Source organism: Cavia porcellus, unplaced genomic scaffold (assembly GCF_034190915.1).
Source record: "Cavia porcellus strain 051 isolate PalLab524CR breed Dunkin Hartley unplaced genomic scaffold, mCavPor4.1 scaffold_30, whole genome shotgun sequence".
Lineage (NCBI taxonomy): Eukaryota > Metazoa > Chordata > Mammalia > Rodentia > Caviidae > Cavia > Cavia porcellus.
Window position 1 is genome coordinate 4,650,189 of NW_026947513.1, and position 22,608 is coordinate 4,672,796.

The 22,608-nt window shown below is 38.4% G+C and overlaps 1 long non-coding RNA gene across 1 annotated transcript; it reads right to left on the bottom strand.

Annotated features, from left to right (window-relative positions):
- Positions 1-11,663: 11,663 nt before the first annotated feature.
- LOC134474082 (uncharacterized) lies at positions 11,664-17,015 on the bottom strand. The gene is made up of 5 exons (XR_010044685.1): positions 16,654-17,015; positions 15,038-15,189; positions 13,264-13,358; positions 12,271-12,522; positions 11,664-11,867 (listed from the first exon to the last, which is right to left on the bottom strand). It is a non-coding gene; the product is annotated as an uncharacterized LOC134474082 (long non-coding RNA).
- Between the last annotated feature and the right edge of the window lie 5,593 nt (positions 17,016-22,608).

The following is a 22,608-nucleotide window of genomic DNA, read 5'->3' on the forward strand; positions in this document are numbered from 1 at the left end:
CACAAGTCTGGGAGATACGAAAGAAAATGCAAGTCACACACTGAAATCTCTGAGTGCATAGAAACTGAAGTAAAGAAACAACTTTGTTAGTCTGGAAAAGTAATCAGACCAAAAACAAAGTCTCAGGTAAAAGAATAAATGGCAAACATAAGGAAAGAATTGCTGAGCGTATCTAACGAAGACATATACATACAGGAGGAGCATAGCTAGAAACCTTGAATGAACAATATACAGTTCATGAAACCGATTTAAAGAGATATCCAGGAAAATGAAAACTTCCTTTAAAGCTGGTGAAAACACTAAGAGACTGAAAATAGACTTTCAGACCTTGAAGATAGGATTGCAACTAACAATTATGAAAGGAAAGATATCTTAAAAACAACAAGGAAACAGGAAATAACAATTCAAGAGTTGCAAGATGATGCAAAGAAAAATATCAAGACTGATAGGTGGCAGCAAATAAAGCTGGGAGTCAACACAAATGACATAAAAAGACTATTTACAGAAGTAATAGCAATAAACTTTCCAAGCCTGGGAAAAGGATCTGGCATTTTGAGAAAGCAAGGCACATAGAACGCCATGGCCATAACCAAAATAAGTCTACACCCAGACATGTAACAATCAAGATCCCAGAAATTCAGCTCAAGAGCAGAATATTAAAGGCTGTTAGAGAAAAGAAACAGATCACTATAAAACAAAACCCATCAGAATGATGGCAGAGTTCTCAATACAAACCATCAAGTGAAGGATCCCTTGGAATGAAGTGTTTCAAACCCCGAAAGAAAAAAACTTCCAATTCAGACTGATGTAACCTGAAAAACTATCTTTCAAAATTAATGGAGAAATAAGATAGTTGCATGATAAAGAACAACTGAAGGAATTCATACCCATCAAACCAACCCTACAAAACATGCTGAAAGATATTCTAGGGAGAGATAGAGATGACCACAGTTCTAAGAACAGCAGCAGAGGAGGATTAGCAAGTAGGAAAGATAATTGAATGGAGGGGAAAAATGAGGGGCCAATCGCAAGAGAATAGCATGGCAGAGATCAGCCAGTGTATCAATCATAATTATTAACATAGATGGCCTCAGTTCACCAATCAGAAAAAACATAAGCAGAGTGATCAGAGGCAGGATCCTTCAATATGCTGTATACAAGAAAAACATTTGACTTGAAAGGAAATTCATTGACTAACGGTCAGAAGGGAGAAGAAAATGCGCCATGCAACAAGGACCCAGAAAAAAGCAAGGGTAACTTACCCATCAATCACAGGACAGATAAGAAAGATATGCTAATTTATATAATGAAAAGCTACTGGACTATAAAGAAGGAATCTTGAGGCTCTTGTAGGTAAATGGATGCAACTTAAGATCACACTCATGGGTGAAATGATTCAGATTCACATGGGTGAACATCATGTTGTCACCCTGATACAAAACCCTGAGGGAGTTGGTGGAATCCAAAGTGTACAACAGATACTGTGAAAGTGAAAGGGGAGGAAACATCTAAAAAAGGAAGGTGGCACCCACTGTTAATTTCCTACTATCTTCCTTTGAAGTCTTGTGTCATTTTCATTGTTTTGTTTTAAATGGTTTTATTGTTTGTTTTGTTTAATTTTATTATGTCTGATAGTTTAGGCAGATGAGAAGAGACATTAGGGTAGCCATTGTTGATTTCCTATTATCTTGTTTTGAAGTCTTGTATCACTTTTTTTTGTTTTCATTGGATTTATTGTTTCATTTTATTTGTTTTATTCTCTTTAAAATGAAATTTTAAAAGTATAATTGTATTTATTCTGCTTTTTCTGTATAAAATTTACTTCGTAGTATATTATTCAGCTTTTTAGTGCTGAAACAAAACACCTGACATACACAGCTTAAAAGAAGAAATGTTGTTTGACTCAGAGTTTCACACACTTCTGTCCATGGTTGCTGGATCCAAGGGATACACGTTATGGCAGAAGGGTATGACAGAAGGAAGCTGTGCACATCATGGTATTCAGATGCAAAAATAACAAGAGGAGAGACAGAGTAATATATACTCCAAAGATCAGTTCCCATCACCCACAGCCTCTAAAATGGGCCCCACCTTCTAGTAGCCCATCTAGTGATGAAGTTACCAATGGATCTATCCTTTATTGATGGGTCCTTTATGGAAGTTAGTGTCCTTTTGATCAAACTGCCTTCTGAAAGCTCCGCCTCTGAACACATGCTACTTTTCTGGGACATTTTAGATACAAATCATAATACACTAATAAATGAAGTTCTTTAGAGGGGAATTTCAGTTAATGGATACAAAAGGAATGGTAAAATTTACAAAAATCATCATTTTGTAACCTGTTATGACAGCAGATATAAGAATCATTGGTAGCTACTGCAAGCAGTAAGTGGAAGATTGATTGGGAACCCTTAGTAAGGGCATCAGGCCAAAAATCTATATCCTCTTGTGCTCATTTTCTACTAGTACTGTAACATTAAACCACAAAGTCAGACATTTAAGCCAGTATAAATTCACTGCCTCCCCGGTCTGGAGGTGGAATGTGTGGCTTAGTCTGTCTTATTTGTTTGCTCAGTTTTAGCAAGCTGAAGTTAAAGTGTCAGCCAGAGTCTTATGAGTCTGGGGACAACCCTTTGTATCCTAATTCCTTTGATCTTAATTTAGTAAATACAGCTGTAAAACTACATTTCTGGAGGAAAATGAGAAAAGTGAATGCACATTGATTCTAGATTATAATAAAGAATTATTAACTTTGCTAGGCTAATATTGTGGGAATTTTGTATAATACTGTGGGTCTTTTAAAAATTCCTATTTTTAGAATGATTTCCAACTAAAGATAAAATGGCATCTATGATTTATTACAGAATAATTCAAGAAGAATAAATGAAGTGGTGGGAAGAATTAGGCAAAATAAGATTGGCAAAATCTTAGTAACTACTAGGTGATAGTGATAGGTACACAGAGTTCCACCATATTATTTACTTTTATGTTTGAAAATTTTCATGACAAAGTATGAAAGGGAGTTTCCACCCATATCCTATCATCATTCAAATTCAACAGAATACTGTATTTCCTTTGGTCCTTTGTAAATCCTTTGGTCCAGCCCTTACAATATTTCTCACATATAACCCTATTTCACAATTTCCACCACAAGCTTGTAGACCTAAATTGCTGCAATATGCATCACTGAACTGTTTTTACCTTTACTCTTTAACATTTTCCAGATAATAGACAGAGGGAATAATCTTTGTGAAACGTAAACCACAACCCAATGTTCCATTCAAGCCTTCTGATGGATTTCTACTGCACATCAATAAAACTTCAAAATTTATCAACATCTGTAACATCCACATAATAGAGCCAGCTTGCTCTCCAATTATTTCTCATCCATCATCCCACTTTTTCTAGCTCAGTTTTCTCCAATCATCCGGTCCTCCTTTCTATTTCCTCCAATTCTTTCCTCAAATTTCATCTTTCTAGTTTCTTTATAAAAGTGTTTCAACTATTAAAATTCAGAGTGCTTCTTTGACTACTTTAAAAGGCCATCCACAAACCCTCTTTATCTTCTTAGTTTGATATCTCATAGCAATCATCACCTTTGTGAAATTACTTTTATTATGTGTCTCTTTCACATGACAGTTTTAATATTCAAGAAAACAAAACCCACAACCTGCTTGAAACTCTAGCCCTGATGTGGGGAATGGGGAGCTCGGTACTCAAGTTTTTATACCTTGAATAAATATTGACTGAATAACATTCATACTGGAAGTCGCGGATCCCAAATCCAAGAAGTAGGTCATTTTTTTTTCTTCAATTCTTTTTAGCCTTTACCTTAATTAATATTAAAGGAACCTAACAAGTCGTAGCTGCCCGTGAAAAAATGACTGCATACAAGTTACAGTGTTAAGATACACACAGTTTTCTAAGTGATCTCAATAGTTTGTTAGAGCTGTCAAACTGAAGAAAATAATTTGGGGTCTGAGAAATTCTCTATAGATGGTTTGCTCATAGGTATGTTTTAGAATTCAACAGAAGCAGGAAGCTACAGACATACAAGACTCCTTGTTGCTCATAAACTAAGCACTCAAACACCACTTTAATTAGATCTAATTTTATAGTAAGACATGATCTTAAGATTTAATCATTGAGAGAAGCACTGCTTTCTCCTGCTGGTTCACAACCTTAGGCAGAGGTCTAAGCCACCTTAAAATGAACCATCTGCTCTGGCTCAGCTCTCATCTGCACTTCCCTGAGTTGGATTCTTGTTTTGTGTTTTCCCTTTGTATAAACTATCTGTTTATTTTTAGCTGTAGGCTTGTTATCTAGCTTTTACCTTTTAGCAGAGGTACTTTAAGGTTACCCTGAAATTAAGCTGTTCATTGGTAGAGAATCTGGTAGACATGAGATATAAATAACTATATCCCAGAGTTTTTTTTTAATGTTCTCATTTTTACTTCTCTTCAGAAAAATACAATTCTTCAGGATATCTATTCCAGTAGTGCTGCATGTACTTTCATAAATTTAGTGTGGTACACAGCTTGTGTTCACTGGAAGTCACAGGTGTTCTCAACAGCAGTCACAGGTCAACACAAATGTAGTTGGAGAAGCAGCAGGTTTTCAGAGATATCAGTAAGAAGGAAAGTTTCTACAGGACTGTGCAGTTTACTGAGGACTTTTATTCTATTATTTCACTCGTCTCATTTAACAACCTTACACGGAAAATTGTTACCCTCGCTCTATACGAAGACGTTAGAGTTTATAGAAAAGTGACTTAAGCTCTCAAGTGGCTTAGGATTATAAAAAAAGTATTTTTCTGCTCAGCCTCTCCTCATTTTATATTCCACACGGGTCTCATTTCATATCTTCTCAATGCTATTAGTTAGGGTAACTAACTTCCATTCTACCCAACTGCAGGGACTAGAGGACTGTAACTCTGGTCAAACAAACAGCAGTGCTCTATCTATTCTGCTTCCCGCAGATTCTTTTGAGGACCTGACTGTGGTGGTTCACTTAGAACTACGCTTCCTCACTCTGTGATCACAATCTTTGCGGACAAAGTAAGCTGAAGCTATTTCTCACCAATGCTCTGGGTCCAGTTTGGACTGTATTATCAACAAGAGGAGAAGGTGGACTAAAGCAAAGTGAGAGAAGCTAAAGCCAATAAATTTTATTTACTTGCTAAAGAAAGCTTCTGCTTGGGGCTGGGGATTTAGCTCCGTGGCATAAGCGCCTGCCTTGCAAGCAGGTAGTCATGAGTTCGATCCCTGGTACCGATAAAAACGAAAAAAAAGAAAGAAAGCTTCTGCTAGTTTTCTAACCGATAAGACTATGTTCACTTGCAGGTTCCCTAACAAGAGCTTCTTTTCACTATGCAGTTCTGTATATCTAAGCACCCTTAGTCCACTAGTGTCAGAGCATCACAAATATAAGTGCAAAGCTTTTGTCACCCACCTGTTCACCTCTGGTACTTTAACATCACAAACACTTGGTTTGAGAGACATAATTTACCAGCTCTATAATTCCAAACAATTTTTCAATTCAAGATTCAAAAACCTGGTTACAGGCAACTACTTTGAAGGCATGATGCCCATTCTGGTTTGACTATTATCTTCTTTTGAAGCCCTGTAATGTCTCCAATGTTTCGGTTTTATTGGTTTTGTTCTGTACTGTTTTGTTCAGTTTTATTATACCAGATGATATAGGCAATTCTGCTTAAGGTAGCAAGAGGCATTGTGGTAACCACTGTTGACTACTTTGTATTCTGTTTTTACATCATGTGCTATGTCCATCCTTTGTTTTGACTGATTCTGCTTTGTTTTGTCACATTTGGTTTTGTTCTCTTCCAAAAACAAGTAATAAGAACTGTGGGAGTAATAAAACCAAAAATGTGTAATTGTTATTGTAAAAAAGAGAAGAAAAGAAAGCTCTCAAAAAGATACAACTGCAAGTGTGTTTAGGTGTGTAAGATAGATCACCATATCACTAAGTTTTTGTTGGATCATTGAACACAACTCTTTGCAGTCTCACTGTTCCAGTGTCCACTTTGTATGCTTTAATTTTGTAACTTGAACAACTATTTCTAAGATGACAATATGTAATCTATTAACTAATGATTTCTTACTGTTTATTTTTTTGAAATTCTGTATTACTTGTACCCTTTTACTGCTTTGTTTTTTTTTCTCTTTAAATAAAATTTTTAAAAAAGATTCAAAAGCCTCTTTACTACAATAGGAACAACTAGAGGATATACCCTATAAAGTCATTTGTCAGGCACTTAAATAGTATTTTGTATATTCCCAGTAAATTATAGCATATGCTATTATTATTATTATTATTATAATCAGTAAGTGAATGAGAAGACTTTAAATGAGACAAGGGAGTTAAACATGAATTTTTCAGAGACTCATCTACCAGGATATAAAGGAACTCAGGTATACAGATGACTTTTAGCAGTATATGTTACATGGCTTCTTAAAGATGGGGGTAGAAGGACCAGGCATTCAGAGTTTAGTGAAAAGTCTATTCTGTTCTTCTGATACCAACAAAGTGTTGCTTTAAAGACCAGGAACACGATAAGGTAATAAGACAGAATTAATGCTTCTTGAGTATGTTCTAGATGTCGGGTTGCCCTAAGCGTTTGATAATAAATGTATCACTTAATTTTCATGAACACTTTGCAAAGAGATAAGCCTTATTACACTTATTCTATGGATCAGAAAATTGAAGTTCTAGATGCAATGCATGAAAAAAAATACTACTAGTAATTAAATTAGTGTTTCAAAGCATCATATCTAGCTTTCCGATCTGGCCATCCCTCCACACTGACCTACTTTTTACAATGAACTAGTATCATGACCCCAGGTGTTTTGAAAGCACTTAAATTCCCCTGCAGATGGAGAGAGATGAGCATTCCTTCCATGCCCTAAACTACAGGTGAACCTTGTGTCTCCTTTCTAAGAGAAAGGGATCCAACACCTCATACTGTTGAATAAGACAGGCTTGTGCTTAAAACTTCTTTATCCAGACACCCCATCATTCCTCTCCCATTTTTCCCATATTCTGAATGCCAGAGGAAGTGTCTAACACTAACAGAGCTAGAATATAGTTAACATCTAAATATCTAGGTTGCCCTCCCACATTTTCATTTATTAGCTGTTTCAATAAGAAATTGTTGTATCTTGTTCTATGAAATAAAAGTATAGGGATTCTGTTACTTTTATTTCGTAGAAATAGAAAGATTCAACAATAAAAGTAACAGTATCTGTATACTTTTATTAAGAAAGTAGTGTTTGTAAAAAGATCCCAAAAAATCACTAAGTGTACAACAAAAGGAAAAACCACATACAGGTTAATTTCAATTGTTTTTGTCATTGTGTTAATCACATTCTTCTCCTTCATCATTCCAATGTAAGTATCAAAAAAACAAACCATATGTCCCCTTTATCAATTCCTGATCAGCCTTAGAACACCACCATCTCTTTCCAGTTCCTTGGTCTCCAACACCAGACTCCTAAGATTGAGGAATAGCAGTTATGAAACTTTGTAACAACTTTAAAATAACTTCACAGCATCTGCAAAGAGACTCTACTGTTTCTATACTTTTTTGCCCTGCTTTCACTGTACAAAAATGACCACATCAACAAGCCATGTTCGTGAAGGCTGTCACAGTATTTTCTGTACATGTTTATTCTAAAAGCAACATAACTTCAGATGCTCATGTAATTCATAGCTATCTTAAGAGGGGCTGTATCACCATGAGCATTTACTCTTATTATAATTCTACTTCAAACATCCATTTGCCATGAAAGAGTCCTAGCCTTCTCTATTTTCAAATGTTATGAAATAATAACTGCTATATCTCTGTTTACTACATTCTCTAAGGCATTGATATGCAGTTTATGCTTTCCAAAAAGAAAGAAAAGCAAAAGAATGTGGTGCTCAAATACAAATTTTAAATATCGCATGTTTAAGAATCATCTCAGGAAGACATCATATTCAATTTAAAATTCAGATTACCCTTGCACTAAAGGAATCTTTTAATATAACTTTCATGTGTGGAGTTTTTGCAAATAATTTCAAATCACATTGAAAAACTACTGTGGATTTTACTAGGTTTAATAATGTCAACAGTGGATGATGTGATGAATCCCCCTGTGCCCTTTCAGAAATGGAAAGAGTAATCTCTCCTCTATTGGGAGCCCTGCCAGGTAACAGCACTTGAATGGGTCTCTAGAAATTCCCCTCCTGTTGTTCTTGGCTGAAGACAGAGGCCAGCCCCAGGTTATACCCACTTTCCAGGGACAGCCCAATCAACAGGGAGTTTACCAGAGAGTTAAAGCCTAGCCTCCCCTAGACTTGGAGCAAAGACAAAGGCTCAGTGTTTTTAGCTCTGCCTGGGCTCAGCTGAGCCCCTCACAGGACTTTTCTGGAAGGAAAAGTTCCCCTCGCCCTAATCTGGCTTCCTTTCATTTTGTCCATTGCCTGCCCATGTACCTGCTGACCCTAAGGCCACTCCTACTTAACTACCTGTCTCCCCTTCTCATTTGAATTTTCTTCCCCAGGAATATAATGTAAAATTTAAAATAAAATAAATAAAATAAACTGGTATGGGTACCATTTTTATCTCTTACAGACACACCTCAAGCACTGTAAGGATGAGATACTATCAGGTCTGAAGATGGCAACGGAGAAAATGGGAGAAATAAAGATTGGCTCAATGCTAGCAATTGTTGAGCCTGAGCAGTGAGCACACAGACATTCAAGGTAATATGATTCGTGTGTATTTGAAATTCTACATCATAAAATGCTTGGAAAATACGATTTTCCAAAGTTCCCAGAACATCGTCTTTTCAACTAGATTACTATCATCTTGGGACATATTCTGTGCTCCTTTGTTCCCAACTAGGGCTTAAATGAGCCAGAGTAAATTCCCCCAGTCACTTCCCAGTAGCACAGACTCATTCCACTCACTCTGGGTCTGATTTTTCAGATGGGCCTCATTAATGCTAATGAAAATGTCACAGATGCTAATGAACAGCCGCCCTCTAACTCCACAGACAACCAGCTGAGGTACTTTCAGAGGCTTTGAAATCAATTGTCACCTGATGGCAGACCTTCTCTCAGAGGTAACCTAAATGTGCAGAACTCGCTGGGCTGTGAAAATTCCCCAAGACCTGGGAAAGGCAGTAGAATGATGGCAGAGCCTCAGGAAAGCAGACCAAGATAGCAGAGCCAATTAACCATGGGAGCTGCCACTTGGACAGTTGGAAACCCAGAGCAGTAATTACTTCTCATCTGGAACATTAGGCTTCCTTGAAGCCCTAGGAAATGACCTGTGGGCAGCTTGAGGGGACCTTGTAAATAGGAATAGAAATAATTCTTTTCCTTGCAGCCCTGAGCAGGCCAGAATGGATCTGTTAGCCACTTACAAATGGAAGAATAATACTGTTTGTAATGGGAAGTAACCAGGTTTGTTATCGCCTCCACCACCTTACTTAACGCTCTCTGAGTAGCCTGAAGTATTCTACTCCTGCTCATCAAGCCATCTGCTCAACCTTCCTTTTCTCCTTCCTCCACTTCCTCCCAAAGGAGTCCTTTAAGCTCCAAGGCATCAGGAGACCTGCTCTGCATCTCTAACTGAATCTATTTTAAGGTTTCCTTTGTGAACCTAATGGCTAACTCCCACTCCCAGCACTGATTGCAAATCCTCTGAAGACTCCTCGGAGAGCCTGTTTTCTCTCCCCAGGGTTTCTGGTAGACTAGGCAGACACTCTCCACCCTGGAAACTGTCTGGCACAACAAGAGCATCTGATGGATTTTTGCCTTCCTCCTTCAGGGTTAGGGAGAAAGCGGTTTCTCTAACACCTTTTTGCCTTTTTTTTCACAGAGAAGCCCTCTCACTCAAGAGTTCCTTGATGCAAAGAACTGTAAAACTCCCTTGTTCAAACTGCTTTCCTAAACAAACTCTGTGGTTTTTCTTCCTCCCTCATCTCCAGAAACCACCATCTCACCCTCCCTCCGTCCGTACTGGTTTCATTGTGGGCCTCCAGTATGCCAAGCTTCTCACCTTCCTTTTCAGAGAATGTGCTCCTACTCTCTTCCCTCTCTGTGCCCTTCCTGGCCATAGGTCCCATGGTTGGCTCCCTTTTTGTCATTCTTGTCCCAGCCTGAATGTCACCTTCCAGGAGAGACCTTCACTGTCACCTCGGTGCTGGTACTTTACAACGTATGTCCTGTCTCCTTTCTTACTCCAACCATCATGTCGGCTTCACAAGATCACAGGCCTTTTTCTTGCTGCTCACTCCTTTCCCGCAGTGCTTGGAACTGTGTCTCAAATATGGTGGACACTAGATTGATTTTGTGAAATCAATGAATTATTTTCATTGAATCCTTATAATAGCCCTAAAGGTATGCATCACAATTCCCCTTCAATAAAATAATAAAGTGAGGGTTAGAAAGTCTCCAGGTGTAGTAAGGACAGGCCCCAAAATATCAAATGATGGTCACCTCTGCCCTTCTGGGTGTCAGGTCTGTGAGGTATTGGGTGAGATTTGAGTATGGGGTTGATGTGCGTCGGCAGTTCTGTGATTGTAATTCTGTGTCATCCCCGAAACATGTCCCTCAGCCTGACATCTTAGAGAACATTTAATTTTGTGCTAGTTGTGCTAAAGAACAAAGTGATCCACAAAGGGAGAGTGACTGGTCAAAGGCAAAGATGCAATGGCCAAGGTGAACTCAGCCTGAGCTCCCCTGATGCCTCACTCATGCCACAGCCACCCTAGCTGGCTGTGCTGGCCATAATTTGCCCAGAGAGGCTGGAAGATCAGGGAGCAGGAGCTGGAGTCCAGCGACTCTCCAAGCAAAGGGTTCACATTTCCCTGCTCAGGACTGGGCAGGGTTGCCATTTTCATTTTGCCTGTTATTAAACTGCCTGCACCTCTCCCTTGTGGTAGCTACGGCAGATATCTACAAATACAGGCGTGTGACGCCCAACAGAACAGCCAGTGACAGACCACGAGTGCAAAAGTGGTCTTTTAAAATCACATCACCTAGTGACATTGTGGCCATCCTAGTTGGTGTAAGAATGCTCTGTGATGTTCTCAAAAACAACGACCTAATGTGTTGCTCAGAATGTGTCCTTTGGAAGCCACCATGCATGACTGCAAACTGTCTCTATCTTACTGGAGTGCACCAGGGTATTCAGAAGCGCACCTGAAGCCACTGAAGAGTTTCATCTCTCAGAGATGAGCTGTTAGCCCTAGGTAGTTGCTGACTCATCACTAATTAATAGATAACTCTGAAAGTGAAACGCGGTAAACAAATGCCACTCTGGGAGCTCACAAAGATGAAATACTATTACATAGGTTGCTGTAGTTCTTCCTCGTCTATGTCCAATGTTTTTCCTCTTTCCCTCAAAGCACTTATATCCAAAAAGAAACTCTCCTAAGGGAATTCTCAATATCCAATGAATAAGAAACTACCACTAATGAATGTAGGTCAGGAATCCTCTAACTCTGTAGATGTTAGAAACAAGTTCCAAAGGAAATGTCAACATGTTTGCAATGTTTACCCATAGGTGGGGGTCTGGGGTGCATCACCCCTTTACCATTTCTATAATGATTTCCTGGTAAGAATTGTCTATTACTTTTACAGAGAAGGAAACAAAGACTGTATTTTTGAAAAGAAAGTAAAACAGAAAGGTAAAACTGTAGGAAACAGTTCTTGGCCAAGTTACAGAGTTACACACAGAGCTGGCACCAGCAAGCTGAGCAGGAAAAGATGCTACGATTTAAAGCTTTTGCCATTCAAAGCAGAATAAGCCTGTAGGTCCTTCTCTCATGACAGCAGGAAGACAGCAGGACCTAGAGCTGAGAGGGAAAAGATACATAAACCCAAAAGAGGGAATTCTTTTTATAAGCACCTTTGATTTGGATTGCAGCCACGTTGCTGTGTTTCAGAAGGGTCTCTGAGCTCTTTGCCTCCTTGCCTTCCAGCAGATGGCCCGAGCCACCAGGCCTCCTCCTCCCACTCCCCCTCTATCTCTTCAAGTGGCAGAGGTAGGAACCCAGGAAGGATTCAGAGTAAACTGTGAAGAAAACAGCGTGTCAAAACAAAGCAATAAAGCCTTAAAAAAAATAATAAACTCAGGGATTGGGAGAAAATGTGTTTTTCTCATCTAAAAAACAAACAAACAACAACAAACAAACAAACCCCCTCCCAAAACAGGAAAAGCATTATCTGAAGAAACATAAAGCAGTCCTTTTGCCTTACCATTTATAAACTTGCCCTGCTCCTCCTCCATACAGCCACTGCTCTCTTAAAGTCTGAAAGCAAAGTCCTTTCCACTGAACAATGCTTAACACAAGTTCGAAGCTCTCCTAGGTCTTCAACGTAGCTGGGGTGAGGGGAGGATGTGGCCAGCATGGATTCTTCCTGCCCCCCACTGCAGTCTGGGTCCTTCCTGAAATTTCTGCAGCACAGCAAAAATGTAGGTGTGTTCGAGAAGGCAGGCTTGAGGTTGTTCTGCAGCAGCAAATAAAGAGCAGGAAATGCAATGAAGCTTCCATCGTGAGGACCTCTTCATAGACCTGGGCTAAGCTTTGTGCAGATAAGGGCTCTGCGGAGATGGAAAGAAAAACAAAAGCTCACAAGCCCAAAGCTGTAAGTGAGATTTTGGGAGAGAAGGAATGGAAATATGTAGATTTTTCTTGGATGCATCGAGCTTTCTGATCAGTGCTAGTCCTATGATGTGCGGGTCACATCACTGGAGTTGAAAATCTTGGTCCAGGGACTGATTCTAAGTGAACTTTACAGAGAACCCTACAGAAATGAAAGACAGCCAGGTCTAGAGAGAAAATGAGAGTTTGCACAACTCATTTATTTCCTTCAACTGCCATTATGTATGGGCTTGACTCGTTACACCTGACACTGGGAATAATGTGGGAATCAAAACCGGAAATGTGTCCATACTCCCCAACCCTTTACCCACAAATCAATAAGACAAAAGTTTGTTCATAATATACAAATCATTACAAAAAAATCAAAATTAAAACTACAGTAAGCAATAGAAAATATTAAGGCTTTCAAGGTTAACACATGACAGTCATCTTTCCACCCAAGCTGTCATTTGTTGAGGTGCAAAGGACTTATGCAGATGAAGATATGAAAACTGGCCTGGGAAATGGGGTTAGCTGTGCAGCAACAATGGGGTGCCTTGCTACAGCTTCCTGAGAGAACTCTGAGCAGCAAAAGATAGGTACTTACACAGTGTTCCTGACCTGCATGGATATAGAAAACAAAGATTCCCCAAATGATCTGCTCCAACAATTTTCAAACAACAAGATGGTTTACTCGGTTTCCTGGGGGCCAAGAGAAGAACAAGGGTAGAGGTCAGGACTGTTGAAGGAAAACATAATTTTTCCCCTTGAAGACAGAGGTGGGAACAAGTACCTCCTCCACTTCCCTGAGCTTGATTGCTTAGCCCACTGGGCTTGGCCAGCATCACCCTGTGTTTTTTGTATACCCCACTCCTCCCAGGAGCTGTAGGGTGCTTTAGGTGTTGCTTGCCCCACATTCCATAAATAGATGTATAGCACTGACTAATACAATTCACAGATCGTGCTATCTTTACTTCCTATTTGATTCCCCATTCACAAATTTTATTCATCTATTCCCAAAATCCATCCCCCAGTGCATAAAAACCACTATTTGGGTGGGACAGTATAAAACCGTGGCCATGGTTTATACAGTTTACACAGCCAGAGCCAGTTCCTACTGTGCGTTGGGAAATTACTCTAAGAGCTTGTGGGTACAACTCATTATTCAAATCCATGAATAATGATTCTTCCCGCTTCTCACTCCAGTTCTCAGTGGCAGTCTCTGCTGGGCCCCCCTGAAACGAGATGCCCTCAGTCTCCCACACCAGACTCTCCGAGGCATTCACAGAACCGAGTTACAGCCTGAACCCTTGACATATAGACTTGGCAGTGAAACAATGCAAGTACTAAAAATAACTCTTCTGTCCCTGGTCCCTTAGAGGCATGAGTTTGGAAAAGCTCTCTTTTTCTTACCGCCTATTTTTTAAAGAGCAGTATCTGTGATTGAACCCTCACATGTAATAGTCTAAACCAGGTGTTACTGAACTGAGCTCTGTGAGACCACGATGTTGAGGAGGAGTGTGAACTACCCCAGTATGATTTGCTACACACCATGGAAGTGTGAATCCCACAGTGTGAATTAATGAACAGCATGGTAACATGAGCTACATGCAGTGTTAGCAACTACACTGCTCAGGAGTGTGAAGCATACAGTGTAAGCTAACAATGTAACTGTATGAACCTCATGCAGTATGACTAATATACAAGGTAACAGTGTAACTGATGAAAGTGTGAACTTATATATAGTTATTGTGTATGCAACTACCCTGTGACATAGTGAACAATTTCATCGGGCAGTGAATACCCAGTGGAATAGTGCGTTGTGAAATAATAGGAAGTACCACATGGATAGTAATAGGAAGTACTCCCCAGCACACCATGCAAGGTCTTACTATGCAAGTCATATGATTTTTAAAAACTTTTTCTATAAATATAAAATTGCTGCAAAATACAAGTTTATGTTGAGGAAGGCCTTCACTAAGGTGTAGTATCTTCATAGTTTTCAAATATCTTTGTTTTCTATCAGCCTATTATGATAATACCAATAGTTTAATAATCTCAAATGGTTACTGCATTGTAACTTCAAATTTGATTTTGAGCTTCCTGTTGAAAAATGTGAGATAAATGATTATAGAATTCTTAGTATTACAGAAGAAAATTTACGAGTTCCTTAGCACAAAGCACAAGCTTTTCCCGAAAATCGTTTAGCATAAGACTTTATAAATGGGATTCTAAGTGTTCTCAGAAGTTTTGTAACAAATGCAATGATAGAGTTCTAAAGATTGTCAAAGTGTTCTTCCCTAGAACCTGAAAGGAAAGCCACATAAAAATACCAGGAAGATGATTCTGCAAAAGGCTAAATGGAAAAATATTAGAGATACAATTTTCTGGTGGTCCAGATGGATGCAATGAGAGAATACAGATTCCATGGGAAGGCAAACAGACTACAGGTTCTCATCATTCCTCAAGTATGTCTCCTCCCAGGAGAACTTCAGCTCAGAAATGGGAAGCAGCGCTCAAAGTTGACTCTATTCTGGAAGAGAATACAAGACTCTGGGTAGCTGACTAGAAGCATCTTCGGGATAGTACATTGCTATTAAAGAGTCATCTTAAAGAGTTCTATACAGGATAATTTCTGAATAAGTAAGTTCTAAGAAAGCATAATCTCACATTAATTAATGAATTAATTACTTAATTGATGAGATAATGGTCAGTTACTCAGTATCTAGCAATGAGGACAGTAGCCACTTTGCAGGGAATTTGTGAGCATCCAGGAATCACAGGTCATAATGGCTCTCATTTACAGTTCTTGTACTATGCTTACCAGCAAATTTCAGGATACTTACAATTATCCTCATTTATAACCTAAATTACTGATATCTTAATTTTTCAGATAGAGGAACAGGCCCAGTTTAAAAAAAAAAAAAAACCCTGTTCAAGAACACAAGGATAGTATTTAGCAGAGCCAAATGTGAATTCAAATCCAAGCTCCAGCACCTGCTAGCAATGTAACTTTGAGTATGTTACTTAAAATTCTGTGGTTCCTATTTTCTATATCAACAAAATGGCATAATAATAATAAAATCTCTTTCACAGAGTTGTTATGAGGATTAATGACAAATGTAAGTGATAATAGATGTTATTCAGTTCAATGTCCAGCATACAGTAAACCCTCAATTGCAAGGTCTCTTACATTCAAGGATAATGTAATCCTTAAAGGTAACATTTATAACTCACCACTAATATCTACTTAAATATTCTACATAAATATAAAATTTTCATTATTCCTGTCATATATATATTTAATCTGTTTTAACATGATGGTTTTTCTCAATTGAATCACTTTTTATACTAATTCAAACTCTGCTGAACCATTAAATATGAATACTCATGAATATCTAAATGGCTATGACCTTAGGAAAAATCACAAAGATTCTGAAAATAAGCTGAGAATTTGAGAAAAATTGAGCAGTAGGCTTACATTTAAAGAGACTTTTGAAGTAGGTATTTAAATGGATCTGAAGCTCAAACACTGCTGGACCTGCTTCTGTGTTTCCTTTTTAGGGACCATTCTACTCACACTTCTACTGAGGTAGAGAACACATGGTCTCTCGGAATCTATCATTTTAATTTTTATCACCATAAGACCAAAACTGTGCCATCTGAACAACACAGAACCAGTTAGCTTTAACACAAAACAGTTTTTGGTACACCCTTACAAAATCCGAATTGTTATTATATACAGTTTTGGGTTTTGTGATTTACCGCCTTTCTCTGGACACAAAACTACACTGATTTAAATACATCTTGTTATAAAAGAAAGACCAGAAATATTTAAGTTACTGCTTCAAAAATAATACTAATTTAGTGCAGAGATGGCAAATACATAGCACAAAGACCACCACTCTTCACTAGATTACTGTTGTAGTCATGATTTGCAAGGAAATAGATTTAATACAGGACACATAAATAAATAGGATTATCTTATAATACTCACCGCAAAGTCTGATGCAAAAGAGCACAGGATGTCTTTCCACACACTAGAGACCTAAAGGATCCCGCCCAAGGGCCAGGATCCCATGGCAATGTCCTGAACAAGTCCAGCCGAAGTCCCAGAGCCTGTGCAATGTGTCCTGTGAGTCTGTATCAAGGGGGATCTGCACCAAAAAGGCTCAAGGGCCAGTGGTGAAAGTTAGAGAGTCTGCACCCAACAACTGAAGGATCTGTGCCAGAAGGCTGCGGAATCTGTCTGTTCTGGAGCCCGGAAGTGATGCTCAAGATAAAGCTGAAGACCAGAGCTCTCCCCAAAGAGAACAGTAGCATTCCCAGGCACGGGGAGGACATGAGGTCCTCTTTTGATGAGAACATCCAAGATTATATCAAGGAAAAGCAGCCTCAAGAGAGCTTCTCAGCAGTGTGCAATCTGCAGCTGCAAGTCAGCAGCACGCAGCTGTCCCCTCTCACTCTTCTTTAATGCCCTTCAGACAACAATCCTCAAGTGGGTCCTCCACACCCAGAGCCACACTGATTCAGTTCAGCTGGGTGCTCTCGTTTAAACTGACCACTAATGAATTCACCACAACTTCAGCAGAAATGACGAATCAGCCGCATGCATTACTCCATTCACTTAGACCTGACACGGCCTCAGCCTTCTACTCCAACAGACTTCAGAAGGACAGCGGCTGTGCAGACAATTGAAGGGGTGGGGATGTTTTCCACTTTCTATCACCATCTTCTCTCACTCGCTCATTTGACCATTCCATTCTTCATGCTCTAGTTTCTTACTTGCTCTAGTGCTCTCTCTCTTTCCAGGTCCAGTCCATTAGGGCCTGGAGAACAATCCTCCCTGTCATTAGAGCACAGATATACCTTTTTTAGTCCAGGATTCTGGGCTCCCTCCAAGTTGCACGATGAGAGTGGGCCATGTAAAAAGAGGACATGAGCATGTCACTGTATTCATTGTTTCCTACAACGATTCCAAACCAGGTCAGGGCAGAAGGAAAATGACAGCTTCACCTGAAATATCTCTTCTAAACTTGAGATCAAACAAGTCTTTCATACTGCAAAATTCTTCCTTTTTCACTATTTGGGAGGAACCTCTTTCAAACTCCTCCCCAGACCTTCTCTGGGGTGGAAACCTGTAAGATCACAAGTGGTTCTCCTTCCAGTGCTCTTTCCTTCTCATAATGCTGTCATAATAAGCTGATACCCCTAAAGGCCAGGGCACCAGGATGATCAGCACAACAAGTCTTTGGCCAAGCCTTCTAGCTCACTTTAGTCCTGTTCTACTCGCTCTCACTCACACAGGTGAAAGTTTGCAAACTATTCCATATTTGGCCCATTCTTTGTATTTTGTTCCATGATACCTAAACGGAAAACGTCCCCCAAACTTTCTACATTTACAACTTCTAGGCTTCTCCTCTTGGTATAAAACATTAGCTCTACTCTGAGCAAGATTTCCCACTCATCACCAATAGCTGGTGCCAAGAAGAGGTTTCTGGCTCCTCATCTCTTTACTGCCAAGATCCCAAAGCTTTGGATCACAATCCCTTGCTGCTTACTTCCTGCCCTGTGCTTTCCTTCTTCTCCCCTGCCCACTGGTCTGGCTTCAGAGCGAGCCATCAGAGCAAGGCAAGTGGTTTGGCTTCTGTCAGTAGTTCAGCCATGTCTTTCTTTTGAGACGACACCATGCACTTGCCCAGATGACTATATAACTCATTAGTTTTTAGGAATTCTAGTGGGAATAAAATAGAAGAGGAAATGCTGGAAGAGTGATGCAAGGTTACATAGTTTTTAAGCAAGTGGCACCTGAAGTTTTTTTTTTTTTAATTTAAGGAGAAAAAGAAAAAAACAGAAAAAGGGTACAAGTTATACAGAATTTCAGAAAAAATAAACAGTAGGAAATCACTAGTTAACAGATTACATATTGTTATCTTAGAAATCGTTGTTCAAGTTACAAAATTAAAGCATAGAAAGTGGACTTTCAAACAGTGAGACTGGAAACAGTTTTGTTCAATGATCCAACAAAAACTCAGTAATATGGTTAGCTATCTTATACACTTAAATATATATGCAGTTATATTCTTTAGAGCACTTTCTTTTCCTTTCTTTTGTACAATGACATTTACACATTTTGGGTTTTATTACTCCCACAGTTCTTATTACTTTTTTTTTTTTTGAAGAGAGTAAAACCAAATGTGACATAACAGAACACTGTCAGTCAAATCAAAAGGATGGACATAATAGATAATGTAAAAACAAAATACTAGGTGATCAACAGTGGTTACCATACTGCCTCTTGCTATTTTAAAAAGAATTGCCTATATCATTAGTTATAATAAACTTGAACAAAACAGTAAAAAATAAAACCAAAACATTGGAGACATTACAGGACTTTAAAAGAAGATAATAGTCAACCAGAATGGGTGTCATAATGAATCGTATTGTCTTTACAGTTTTGCCTATAAAGAACTTGGTACTATGAATAGAGGAAAATCAGTCAAAGCAAGATGGTGAGAGCTATACAGGGTTTCAAATCAAGTTAATAGGAAATGAGAGTAGGTTACTATAATGTGTCCTGCTATTTTTCCCTTAATTAAAAAGATAAAAATAAAAAAGTAATTTTAAAAAAGGAGATTTAGATAAAAGAGGGCATAACAACAAAACAGTGCAAGTCAAAACATAACCATTTAAGCAAAGTAGTGTTTCACCACAAGATATCCTGACATAAAAGTAGTTACCAGAGTGTCTCTTTCCTTGAAATCTTTGAGTATAACTTCATATACCGTAGCACCAAACATGTCAAGACAATGTAAAAACATTCAAGAGAATGGAAGTATTACGGGGTATTTAGAACCAACTATCAGAAAATGAACAATGGTTTCTGTATAATTTCCTTGTCTATAAAAGTTTTTGCTTATATTATCACATATAATAAAATCCAATAAGATACAACCTATTAAGACTGTTGGAGACAGAAGAATAAAAGCTTGATGGGACTTCAAAGCAAGATGATACTAAATCAGCACTAGCTATTATGATGTCTTGTTTTCTCCAAAATAGCTGCTCCTACCATTCAATCTTCTCTGCCTCATTTCTGTTGAGCTCTTTTTCTGTCATTAGTTGTCAGTTTGTCTTCTTCATTTTGCTTTCTGCTCCATTCATTATGGCCAATCTGCCACTGTTTCTGAAGTCTTGGTATTTTCCTTTTTTAGAATATACTGCAGTATTCTCTGTAGAGTTGAATTGGTGGTTGCAAATTCCCCTAGTTCCTCTTTATCCTGGAAGCACCTTGTTTTTCCATCAATTTCCAGGGATAGTTGTGCAGGATATATCCATCTTGCCTGGAGGTTATTATCTTTCAAAGATTGAATTATTTCCCCCCACACTCTTCGTGATTTGATGGTTTGTGCTGAGAAGTCTGCTGCAATTCTGATGAGTGTTCCCTTGTAAGTGATCTGTTTCTTGTCTCTCAAAGCTTTTAGTATTCTGTTCTTATATTGGATTTCTGGAATTTTGATTATTATATGCCTGGGTGTAGCTCTGTTTGGATTGTAGGTAGCTGGCGTCCTGTATGCCTCATACATCTGAGTATCTTTACCTTTTGCTAAATTAGGGAAATTCTCCTGGATTGTTTCTGTGAATAGCTTTTGTAGTCCATTTGTTTGTGTCCCTACTTCTTTTGTGTTCTTAAGCTATAGATCTTCTTACCGTCTTCTAGCCTTTGTATTATTATTGTTTTCTTGTTATTTTTAAGAAGTTTTTCATTCCATGCTCCCAAATTACAAATCTGCCCTCCAATTCAGATAACCTATCCTTAGTTTCTTTCAAGCTGTTATGCCAGCTTTTGATAGAGTTTTTAGTCTCCTGGTATCTCTTTGAACCTGCTTCACGTATTCTATGTTTTCTCTATTTTCTCCATCAAACAATTCTCCCCTTTTTTTCTGTTCTTCTATTCCACCATCTGTTTTTTCTTGGGTGGTGCTTAGCATTTCTTTAACTATTCTACTTATATGTTGCTTTATTTTGTTAAATACTTCATTTTTAAACTCAAATATGAGGCTCTGGAGATATTGCTGTATGTCTATTGGTGCCGTGTCTGATATTGCATGTTTTCTGTCTTCCTTTGCGTGGTACCTGAAGTTTTAAGCCACATGAGCCCTACAAATCCCTGAAGGAAATGACTTTAATTCCCACTGATCTCTTCCTGGCTCACTTAGTTCCAGCCACATGGGTCTTAACTGCAGATTCTATAATATGTTACCTTGCCATGAATTTTGCACTTATAATTCCTTTAATCCATATTGCTTCTCTCCTGGGTTTCTGTATGGCTTGTTCTATAACTCCTTCATGTCTGTATTCAAGATTACTTTCTCAGCAAGCTGTTCTCTGATGAACTCTTTCTAGAAAATTCCAGTGTTGCCACTTACCATTGCTATTTTTTTCCTTATTTGATTGCTTAGCATTTATCACTATTTGTTGTAGTACATATTTCAGCAGTACTTACCAGTGTTGTTTATCTGTCTCCCTTTCTGGATTGCAAGCCCCAGGAGAAAAAAATGATTTGTCTCTATTTTTTTCAGTTCTATATCCTCATTGCCAAGAACAGAGCTTGACATATGTTAGGTATTCAGTGCATAACTGTTACATGAATGGATAAATGAGTTTGTAATAAAAAGATGAAGCAGGAAGCAAATGTCTATTAGAATGTATCTTAGTTTGGGCTTCCATAAAAAATACCATTGAATCATAGCTTAAAAATAGAAAATATTTCTCAGTTCTAGAAGCTAGAATGTCCAAGATCAAGGTGTCTGCATATTTGGTGCCTGGTGAAGATCCTTTAACCAATTTAAACAGTGGTATAAGTAACAGGGCACATAATAAAATAGGTAGTTTCTTTCTCCTTCATATAATGACCCAACCTTGGATGGTAGTTCTACTCTGGAAAGTCTTCTGAGCCTGGGTACCTTGTATTTTATACCTCTATCATGAAGGTAGAGTCTTTGTCTCTTATCAAAGACATTTAGTTTCCTCACCTGCAAAATAGACAAGTAAAAGGTAAAAGAAAAAGGAAATGTTATGTCTCTTTCTTTAGAAACTTATGCTCAGCATTTTTTCTTTACCTAATTGGCGAAAACTGAACTACACGGTCATACCTCATTATGAGTTAAAATTGAAAATGCATTTGCTATTTGCGAGGAATCACTCAGACAGCTTCAAAGCTCAGAGACATCTAAGGACACCTGAGGATGTGACCCACTTGTCTAGCACAAGTACATAGTGGGATATAGTTATATCACCATGACTTAGCACAGGTAAATATGCTTGTGCTGGTTACGGCCCTATACAAGAATATAAATACATGATGACAACCTGTATAAAACTTATACACCAAAGATGCAGGGTGCTCTGGCACTCTGATGCTCTTGTGTTTTGCTTTGCTCCATGCTCCTTGCTGTTGTTGCTGATAACTTGCACACACACATTCTTTAGTCTGGCAACCTCACCTGTAAAAAACTCCCTTGGATCCCTCAGACAGGCCAACACTATTCTTGATAGCTGTTATAGAAAAACAGGTAAAAATATTTGGGGATGAATGAATTATTTATGTCATAGCGAATATTTTTAATGATTTGGAATTAACATGGATGCTGTATAAATAACACATTGTTAAAGATGGGTAATACATATACAGGAGGTCATTCTACTATTTTCTCTCCTTATATTAGTGTTTGAATATTTTACAATATAGAGTTTTATAGTATCAACTGTAAGTGTACATTATAGTATTCTATTGATGTTTGAATTGAGACCAGGAATTGGCATAGTTAACTATTATGTCATCAAACAATGAAAGCGAGTTTAAAGGATTGGTAAGGCTTTGCTAGACTCCTGAGAGGCTGCACAGCCTGTATGGTACTGAAGAGCATTCACTTGGGCCAGTTGCAAAACA